The sequence below is a fragment of the Athene noctua genome, chromosome 1 (assembly GCF_965140245.1).
Source record: "Athene noctua chromosome 1, bAthNoc1.hap1.1, whole genome shotgun sequence".
NCBI classification, from domain to species: domain Eukaryota; kingdom Metazoa; phylum Chordata; class Aves; order Strigiformes; family Strigidae; genus Athene; species Athene noctua.
In genome coordinates this window covers 141,335,164-141,346,642 of record NC_134037.1, presented here as the reverse complement: position 1 = coordinate 141,346,642, position 11,479 = coordinate 141,335,164, and positions in this window count along the sequence as shown.

The following is an 11,479-nucleotide window of genomic DNA, read 5'->3' as shown; positions in this document are numbered from 1 at the left end:
TATCAATAAGAAAATATGACTGTTCTATTTTAGGAAAAAAATATTTTCCTTCAAAGTCACTGTATTAAATAATGCAGTGTTTGTGACTATATCTCTTTCCCTGTGCACTTTTCTTTTGGACATCATTGAGTTTCTTGGTAATTACAATCCATTGCACATCCATTTACACTACAGCGGTGGCACAGGTAATTTAAAAAAAATCAAAACTAAAATGCTATGGATAGTAGTCAAGAGGCAGACATGAATCATGTCTCACACAGTTGGAAAATTTCCTATGATTAATTAATTAAAGATTTACAATCAGAACTTTTGATTGCTTTCATAACTTAATGAGTAAAGTACAAATTAAATATGAAGGTTCAAAGACAGTGATTTTTCTGAGAAAGGTCTTCTGCTGATAATTTAGGAAAAGAAGTGCAAAGTATTTTACAATCTCTTGGAGAAGATCACAGAGCATAATATCCTGAAGAGTAACACTGAAATGTTCTTACATTAAAAAAAAAAAAAAGGGAGAAAACCAAGCTCTTTGGGTTCAGAGCAGTTAGGGGAAAGCTTATGTAGTTGCTGTTCCTTTGCCTTCCAAATATTTTCTTTTGTTCCTTGCTTATTACACAGCGGTATGCTATCAGCTGAATTAGAAAAAAATCTGCTGAGCACTGTCCTTCTGTTACCCTATTTGTTACTCTATTTGAGTCAACAGGACTTTAATCACTATCAACAGTAGAGTCAGGACAACAGTGGGCAAGAATTTGATAATGCCACCTCAGAGAACAGATTTCAGGGGAGCCTGAAAAAAAGAGGTATGAATATACTGTCAACATTGGGCTTGATTCTGATTTCACCAATACCAGTTTAAATACTTCAGATTTAAAACAACAGATATCAATGAAAAATGGGCATTACAGGGGAATTTCTTCAGATTTTGCACAAAGCCCATTTCTCAGTGATACATTTCCTCCACTAAAGATTACTAGCAGGTTCCGAGAGACATCCATTCTCCTGTGTTGGAAGCTGCCAATACAGCACTCAGCAGATCTGCCAATACAGGACCACAAGAGAAAGCAGAGTATGTACTCTGCTTTAGTAGCAGATCTGACAGTATGGAGATCTGGAGAAGCATCAATAAATGCATCATTTCATTTCAGAAATAGTATTGTTTAAATAATGCAATTTAATGTCATGACAGCCTGCATACATTGTAACCCACATTTTTTTAAACATGAAAAGGCTGGCTTGAATTTTTGAGTGTATTCACTGATCTTAGTACCTGATGGGTAAAAACAAATAATTCATGCTTCTGAAAGTTTCTCAGAAAAGTAGTTAATGAGGTTAATATTTCATTAATAACCTTGTATGTCAGACTTTTTTTTTTTTTTCCTGGAGAAAATAATTAAGCCAAGTGTTAAAACCTACATCACTGTCACTGACTTGCTAAACACATAAATGTATAGGTTGATAAATGAAGGAAGAAAAAAAGAACAGGAACGACGGAAACAACACTCCAAATGACATGGTACTAATGAGCACTGAACATTGTTAGAGGATGCCAGTCATCCAGCCATCTGCTGAAGACAGACAAAAGAACAAACAAGGTTAAAGTGAACAGAAGACTTCAAAAATTAATGGTTCACTCAACTCTCATCTTAAGTTTTTTATTGCAGGAAAAGCTTTGTTAAAATTCTGTGGAGACCCTAGATGCCAAACTTCATTTTAATTCTTGAGGAAAACACTTCAGGTAAATATCAAAATAGGATACAAGGAGTGTATGTTGTTATTTTCCAGCTTTCTGTGATGGATGAGTAAAGAAGTGCAGAATGACTATGATGCCAATAAAGAAACATTACTGCTAAAATATCTTTTTTTAAAAGACTCCAGAATAACTAGGTCTCAATGATAGAATTAGAAGGATAAAAGGCAAATAAAGTTATCTAAATAAATTTATTTTTACACTGTAAAAGACTTATAAACTCATACTTTCACATTTACTTTTTTTTTTTTTTAAAGCTCACAGCAAATTGCTTTTATCTTTTCTTACAGATACCTCAAAACACAAAATAATTTGAGTTTTACTGGATATTGGTTGTTGATAACAAAGATGACCAGAAACACTTCATCATTGTTTTGGCTTATTTCAAACTGGAAATTCACATCGGCCCAACCCCAGTCTTCTAAAAAAGTACCTGGCACATTAGTCCAACCCTAACATCATGATCAAGAACTAGTAATTCCAGAAATTCAGAGAGGAAGAGATTTTTTTGAGAGTCTGTATGTTAAATATTTATCAAGAAAAACAGTAAAGAGCAGCACAGTTTGAGAGCAGGTGGGTGGCCTTGCAGATTAAAAATGCTAGCTTGTTTTCTTGCAATTTTGGATGCAAGTGCTTTAAAAATTCCTTCTCTCATTCCTTATGCTGAAAAAAAAATTCTAATAAAAAATACCCTTTGAAATACATAATATTCGTATCTTCAACCAAAACAAAAAATGACAATAGGCTTATTCATTTGTTGAGTTTTTAGTTGACCAAACAGCAAAATAAACTCATTGCCATATTTTACAATTAAATTCACAAGTCAGCTAGAAGGCCTCACTCTGAACAAGTTGCTAGGCATGACTGGGTGACAAATTATGCTGATGAATCGATCAGAAGTTAGAAATATCATGCCAAAGCAATAGTCTTTATACCAAGAAACACTCTTGTTAATAATCTAAGGCCTCTAACTCAGATTTAACTCTAGAAAACTACACGCTTAGTAAATTCCAAGCAAGAATATAAAAATCATGTGGCATTATTATTATTATACACTTTCGACACAAAGTAGTACAAACATGGCAGAAGGTCCCTAGCTATACAAGCCCATGCTCTTATAAAAAGCCATTTGATGCATGTGCCACTGCAGTAGCAGCAAGCAGGGCTAAACCTCTGTCTCCCCATTAGTGTCTCTGCCTTCCCCATGATGCCCTTTGGGGTTCTCTTTAGGCCTGCCAGACACATCTTCTCATATCCTGTTTGGCACCTTGCCCCAGCTATTTACATTGGAAAAACAAGGAGACAGCTGGCTGGTGGATTCAGAGAACCTCCTGCTCTAGTTAGAGAAAATAATAGTTCTTCTCTACAAAGCACATTTTTCTTTTTTAGTACCAGACTACAGCATTCACAATGACCTTGCCTTCTGCAGACAAACATTATTTCAGAAATGACCACTATCAGAGAATATTCTGAATCGGTACAGAGCAGTGCCCGAAGATTTCCAACACAACATAATAATCCAAATCTCACTAAGGTCTCAAGTGGACATAAGGTTCATACTGTGATGGATTATTGCTTCTGATTGCCCCTAGTTTGTAGTGTGCAATGTGCCACAACACTAGTCCTTGCTTTTACGTTATGCTCGACGTATATTTTATCAGGAACATATTGTTGTCTCCTTGTTAGATCCTCAGCTGACTTCTCTCAGATGAGGCTTGACACACCGTAAGGGAATGATACTGCTCTCTTTCACCATTTTGTCTAAGGGGTAAAAGAAACTATACTGGAATTTATTTCTTTCTAACTTAGGTATGTTTTTCTCACCCTTTTGCTATATCAGGAAGGCAAAAACTAATAATGTCAATTCAGACTAGCAACAGTCACAAATAGGCTGATGGCCAACACACAGGGAGGTAGTAGAAAATGCACATGTTCCCAGGCTGAAGTGATTCACATTTTACCTTGTGCCTTAAGTGGCCTCTCACAAACTGTTTTTCTGCAGCCTCTGTGTTTTACAAGCTGCAGTTTACAAACTACAAGCTTTGTCCTCCATTTGCAAAGAGTTTGCTGAACAGAGCTCACGCCAGTGAAGCATGAGATGGAAGAGGCAAAGGCGAAGTTCCACTGAGCTGAAGAGGAGAAAGAAAAAAAATAAGTAGGTAGGTAAACTGAAAGGTAGAGAAAAGTAGATATCCAGGACTAAAGAGTATATTGGGGGTAGGGTAGAAGGAAACAAAAGAGAAGGTAAAAGAAGATTTCTACTGCAAGAGCAATGTCTTATCATGATTAATAAAAGAATAAGAGCAGCTCTGCTCACTGTGCTATGATTCAACATAAACATTCAAGTCTACTTCTTAGAAACATCAGTATATGCCCCATGTATTTTTTCCCTGTGACCCAAGAGGAATAAAGGACTATGATCACCATATTCACAGCTATGCCTCATAACTTGTACAGGCACTTTTTCTGGAGATGATTCCGCTGTGTCTGTTGGAGCTGAATCAAATAAAGAAACATGTCCCCAAAACGTGATTCATACAAAATCTTATAAACTAATTTTTGCTAGGAAAATTAAAAAAAAGAAACCAAGATGTCTCAGAATTAGTATTATCCTTTCACTGATCTCTTCACACACAGCCTCCAGGTCATAGAAAACTTTTGTTAATGTTGCCAGTTCAGCTCCTTCAAGACCACACATTACAATACCATCCCTCATTATCAGACCCTGCTTTTCTAGCCCGCACATGTAGGAGGCTTATAATTGTCCACATTTTGATGAACTTTTATAGCCACGATAAAAGGCACATCTCTGGCACATGGTCAGTTTTCTCTGCTGAATGCCAAGTACCTACTCTGTTGAAGTATCAAAGTGTCATAACTTGTAAGTGAAATATTTACATATTTATTATTTTTCTTTAACAAGCATAAAGAAATGCACTTTCCTCTAACCTTGTTACAGAAAGTGATTGAATCATGTTATCTGAAATTTGCACACAGCAAACACACACACACACATGCAAACAGCCTGAGGCAGACACTCAGCCTGAAATATTTCATTACTGATTTCAGTTTGGCAAGGTTATAAGCAACTGAAAATGGAATTCCATCATGGAAAACATCAACCTTCCTTAACTGTAGGCATCACTACTATCTGTCTAGTATACTTGTAAACAAATTCTTAATGAACACCATGGCCAGATCTCTCAGGTTTTGCTTGCTTTTCTACTCAGGCACTTTCAAAATCCATAGAGACAAGCCCCGGTTTACAAATTGTGAGACTGGTGTGGTGATTTCTCTATATGAAAACTTGACAATATTGGCCTTAAGTATTGTCAATAGCCTGTCACACCATAGTGGAGTGACCCCTTTGCTGAGACAACTGTTTCTATACCCAGAACAGGACTTCTAAAAAAGAAATGTTTTGGTCATGGTATGTTTCAGCTGGCTCAGCTGCAACACAATTTCGAGGAGAAAGGGAACGATACCAGGCTAAAAACAAGTTGCAAAATTAAAGCTTCCAAATATTTCACAATGTGAAGCTTCTGAGAGGAGTGCCCCTACCACCTCTAATTTGAGCATCTGACTGACGTAGCAGTGGGTATGGCAGCAATTGTTTGCTCCTCACTCCTGGAGGCACCACGTTCCAGCAAGCATGGCACGCACCTTCATGACACTGGGCAGAGACCTACCGTTAGCCGGAGCAGCATGAGATATTCACAGTGCTTTGTTGCACCCTTTTTTCCCCTCACTTATAAGGGCATTATGAATTCTAGGCAGCCCAATGTTCTCACAATTATATGCCCACAAGAATTAAAAAAATGCAGAGAAAACTAGGAGCAGAAATAGTGTGCTTCCCCCCCCCCCCCCAATCCAGTAGCCTAATTTATATGCAGAACACAGGCAACAAGCCTATATTATGCAAAATAATAACAGAGATTAAATTTAAAATTTGGTGGATTTATAGGTCTTGTGTACATATGTTTCCTCCTGTATATTTGTTAGCTCCAAACAGGAATAGTTTCTTTATTATTTGCATTACTAGTGTCGTTTGAAACTTTTTCTTTTCCTGTATTGTGAAATATTTTTAATACACAGTGCAGTGGGATTTGTCTATATTGAGCTTTTTTAAGGAACCCACATTGCTCAAGGAAGCAGAGCTCACAAGCAATCCAGGAGATAAGATTGCCTGCCAAAGGGTCTTTGCATGGTTCCTTCAGGAAAGTACTACCCAAAAGCAAACTCTAGGTGCTACTTCCAATTCATAGCAGATATAACACACAATGACTTTCACCTGCTTTTTGAATCATGCACCATCTTGTGGTACAGCCTGAAAGGGAGCTTTCATACAACTACCAGAGAATCTGGCCCAGAATCCTCTCAAGCACCCATTCTTTACATGCCCTCTTCCCCAAATACATTTAACCAAAAAAACCTGACAGTGCAGCCTGCTACAGGCATAGATCTGACACAATTACAAGTTCACATAGCCATTACTCCTCTGGAAGAAAAAAAAAATAAAAATCCAGGGGAAAAGTCTATCTGCCAATCAAGTAGAGGGAGCTTAAACTTCTATGCAACTACTGTCTCTGTAATACAAACTGAATAATAACATGGGAGAAGGAAAAGAGAAAATATCCTCAAAACACTCTAGAACCAAGAAAAGGAGGAGATTTTGGCTAGCTGGTTGCTTTTGGTATTTCAGAGGCTCCTGTTCAGATGCTCTTGTAGTGATAAAGTATGTAGGATCCATAAACTAGGAATAAACAAATATCAATACACCCGAGTATTTAGAGTGTTACCACACGTCTGCTTTTGCAGTTTTGCTGATGTCTTTGAGAGTGTCAAGCTCTGTATTGGCACTGACCTATCTCATTTTTTTATCTTTCATTTTTCAGTAATGGGCACACTCTGTACCTTGAAGACTTTCATTATAATAATGGATAATTATTAACATGTAGCCTAAGCGATGACATGAAATAAAGTTAACATTTTCCTGCCTTCAGAAGATAAAAATACTTTGGTTAGAATTTAACAGCTACTAAATTGTTCTATAAAAATACATTTCTGCAGCAACTTTCATTCTCTGTGTACTAATTACTGGGGAAGAAATCCTGGCTCTGTTGACATATAAACCAAAATTCCTACTGAATACAGTGGGGCCAGGGTTTGGCCCAGAGAGTTTTACAAAGTCACTACTTGTAAACATAGGCTCATGCATTCAACAATCATGTTTTGCATCTCAATATACAGACAGAACAGGAAAATCTAGTTGGTACAGACCTAATTTCCCAGAAAACATAACAAATCAGCAAGCAATGGGAAAGTAAGTAGAAAACCAGGAGAGAGAGAACAGAAAAGGCAGATATTCTGTAGCAATACTGGGCTAAGTCCTGGCTTGTAAGCACTGCTACACTAAGCATCTCAGTACCTTACCTTCAGGTATTGTGTGTCCTAATACAATTTGCTGTCCTCAGTCAGGCGTTCAGGCACCCTACAAACACCAGTGACCTCACAACCAGACTAATCACCCAAGCTGTGAAAACCTTTGGTTCAGTATCTTTATCTGGAGTGTACATTTCCCACCATATTGACAGAAGGTATTTCCTTCCTATTCCTTCCTTCCTATTATGGAAGCCCTCCACATTTCTTTCTGTGAATTGAGTAGATATTTCCTGTGCTAGAAAGAGGCAAAACCTACTATATTTCGGAGCATAGTAAAAACACAAAAGAAGCACGAGTCTGTATGCTTACAAATAGGTAATTAGTTTATGATAATTGAAACATCTTCCACAGATAAAATTGAAAGACGACCTACTGCTTAGAAGTGCCCTTGTGGTTAGGGAACTTGCCAGGGACATAGAGAGACCAGGATTTTTGCTCTTGCTCCATTCTAGTCCTCCAGGGAAATTTTCCAGTTGGGTTTTCCATGCTCCAGCTGAGCACTCCAGTCTGTAATTCTGGCTGTTACCACCACTTCCTCCTCTCTTTTTCTGTTAATAGCTTTCTGTTCACCCCTTTACCACTGCCAAGACTGATATGTGAGTCTGTTGCTTACTAGGTCACAAGATTTTCAAATACAACTAGTCTCAAAAATTTAGGTGCCTTCCTACTCAAAAGTAGGTGGGCTGGGCCAGATACTCCCCTGGCCACTAAATTTCATATTTGGCAGTGTTGGGTAAGTAGCCATTCCCTCTCCTTGGTTGCCTGTCCTTGCCCCTGCTACTCCTTGTTTCTGTCCTGCTGCATGGTCAACAGGACAATGGAGCTTATCCAGGTGAAAAATTTCAATGGTCATGGTTTGATTTTCAGTCCAAATGAGGTAGCGTGAATGCATGAAGACATCACCAAGGTTATAGAGAGCACAGAAGCTACCTATGTCTTGCCGATAACTGCCCACAAAATCACATCTAAAGGGGCTGGTTTTGAGATCAGCTGCAGGCAACCCAATGCCACACTGTCACCAAAAAAAGGATGTTCCGGTTGCCTACTTCATGCCACTAATGGCAGTCACAGAGATTCATGGCCAGTTGGATCTGGGGATTTACTGACTCCACAAACCCACCAGAGAAGTGTCAGGCCACATTCTTTCCATGAGGATTTAGATCAGCTTAAGCCAGGCATGATATATTATCCCAAATCCTTTCCTGGACTTAGCTCATCCTTACCTGTCTCCTCACAGCTCAGCTGCAATAACATTAGAGCTCCAGGCCTGAGAGAACAAGGGTGGCAGAAACAGAGATTTGACTTATATGGAATACTTATTCAATTTAATAGATAAACAGCTGTAATCTTCCATAATTACTTCTTTCTTATCTGCCTATAAAAAGAAATAGAAAGAATCTGTCTCCATAACCTAACATTTTTTAAAAACAATTTTCATAAGAGATTTTATGCCAGTTACAAAATAGACCATATTTTCTGAGTACCTAGAATCCTGGCATACCAAGCAAAATATGTTAACTGCTAAAAATCAACTGTCACGTTTTACTCTATGTCTTTTAGTATAAATGGTTATCTAGCTTTCTTCCAGGTATAAAATTATATTTTTTCTCTTCTAATAACTATTGTTAATATTTGTATGCACTGCCCTACACATGCAAATAAGCATATCAACTTTTAACAGCGCAGTTAATAAGATCATTCTTCAAAGGCATCACGTGCAATGTCTAAATCCATCCCAAAGGACCCTACAACTTTCACTGTCTTTTTCCAGGATATGGGTTGTGTATTGAGCTGCCTTAAGCACTGGTGACTTGTTCATGCATTCTGCTGAGTCTTTAAAGAACAACTTTTTCCAGCATCTCTAGGGAACAGGTACAAATATCACCTCTTTAAACAGCACTTCAGTAGACATCCACCTGTATTTCCCCCTCTCTCTCCACTCTTTTTGAGGCTTCTCTTTCTACACTTTTGGCAGAAAGCTCTTCCATTTTCTCTTCCTTTCTCTGTTAGCTGTGGCATGCCTTCATAAGCCTTTATTCCAACCCTTTTTTCCACCAGACACACACACATCTCCACTCTCAGAGGTAAGCCCCATTTTGCAGTGGTGTTCTTTATTGGATTTCACTGTGAAACAGCATCTGCGTTCAGCTCCAGAGAGCCTTGTGGTTACAAGTGAAACGCTAGCAAAGCGCATGCCATACCTTAAAATAGATGCAGCAAAATAGCAGATTATCCTGACAAGAGGCAGTTTGTGTAGCTTTCCAAAGTGACTGGAAAATAAACATTTTAAACAGGTAAGTCTCTATGCCACTTACTTTAAATGAAATTAAATACTATTTTTGCACTTCTCTCCTATACTGTCAAAGACTTGCTACTATTTTGAAGCTTTTCCCTCTCTTTTTGTTTCTGTCTGAGAGGGAAGCTTTATGGCAACTCCTGCCAAATTTATTCTACAGCACCAAATCAAGGTTCCATGATAGCTCCTTATCTGCATGTGGCCAAGTAGAGACACCGATAACACAAACATGAACAGTCAAAACCTGAAAAGTGCATGCTTGAGTTCATGCCAGCCACGGAAACTAGAGATAGTTTCCTCACCTGACTTTTCTAGTAGCCAACTTAAAGCTTTGAGAGGATACACTGGGTCATTTTCTAGGAACTAAGCTATGTGGTTCTTAAGGCTGTTGAGGGGATTCTTCCTGCTCTCTCTTTCCTATCAGAAATCATGAAATTATACATATTTTCTAACAGTAATAATCACTAACTTCACTGTGGCTCTTTGAGTCATCATTAAAAAAAAATTTCTTAGGTTGAAGAATCTTATTTGAAAAATGTAGAGGCAGAGGCACTGAGGCAGGATACACTTGTCTCCATCTACTGGACAGAAAGGCAATGAAGCAGCAAGGAAGTGTGGGATTTGGTGAAGAGAGCTACATGATGGCCCTGTTCTCATGCCCTTTCCTGAACATCAGCCCTGGGCCACCACTGGCATGGACACGATACTAAGCTAGGTGGAAAAATCAGGCCAGCTAAAGTACACATTTATGTTTTCATACAGCCTCTAGCTTCGCAATAACTGAGCATCTCAGAATTTTTAATATATTTCTGCCTGTTTTGTAAGGAGGTGCTATTACTCTGATTTTACAAAGAAAGAACCAAGACACAGGGAAGCTAAGGATTACCTGAATGTTACCCCGAAGGTCTACTGCCGACCACTATCCACACCCCAGAGTCACAACCTACAGCTACTGTTAATTACTTCTCCCTCAACCAGAGGTGCCCTTTCCTCATTGTATCAGACAAGATATATTTGTAACAGGAGATAACAAAATGCAAGGCAGCATTAATCATGTATCATGTCAATGAAGAGCGTGACATCTCATGCTCTCCGTACTTCAATCTTTATTGTTTTCTCAAAGTAGAAGGGGTTGAATTTGAGAGGATGGGGGAAGGAATGAGGAAGGGAGTTTGCAACCCCTTCAGAACCTGCACTGGCATTCTTGTTCTTTAAACAGCAAATATCTATGAATCCCTATGAAAAAGATGTCCCTTCCGTTCACATATAGGATGGCAAGTTAAGTGATTCAGTTAGTTCAAGTGACAGCAATTCCACACAGCAAACATTAAATGCTTCGCCTTAACATCAAGATAAGTCTAAGAAATGCACCACTTGAAGAAATTTGCGCTTGACATACTTTCTTTAGAAGCACTTCATTACTTCAGCATCTCTATTTCAGCAAAGTCATACTCTCCAATCTGAGGCAAAGCCAAAAGGAAGATTCCTTTCAGTCTTAATTTGGCCTCCTTTTCAAGAGGCATTACAGTATAGTCCAACTATGGGGTCACATCCAGCTTTGCAATAAACTTGTGTTTCCATTTAGTGATCAATGCACTCCTGCTCCAAGGCCAAACTGCACAGCGAGAACATTTTTTATGACCCCTGTGTTCTTTATCAGAGAAGTTGGAACAGGGCACATGCATGTACACTCACTCAAACACCATTAACATGCACTTAAAGACCACTAACACATTTCTCTGAAAGCTGAGGGCCGATCCAAGAAAAGAATAAAGATTTAGTTGTCTTAATCAATCATAGGATGACCATGAGTCAACAGTATGACGTAGGCATGGAAAAACATGAATATTTACATTGTGTGGCAGATAGCACTTATAATAACTCATCTCAAATGCTGTACAGAATTTAGCATCAACTGAATTTAACTGAAACAGAAATAAACACAGAAAAGGACTGCTATACACCTAAGGAATGAGATATTTTAATTTTGTTTT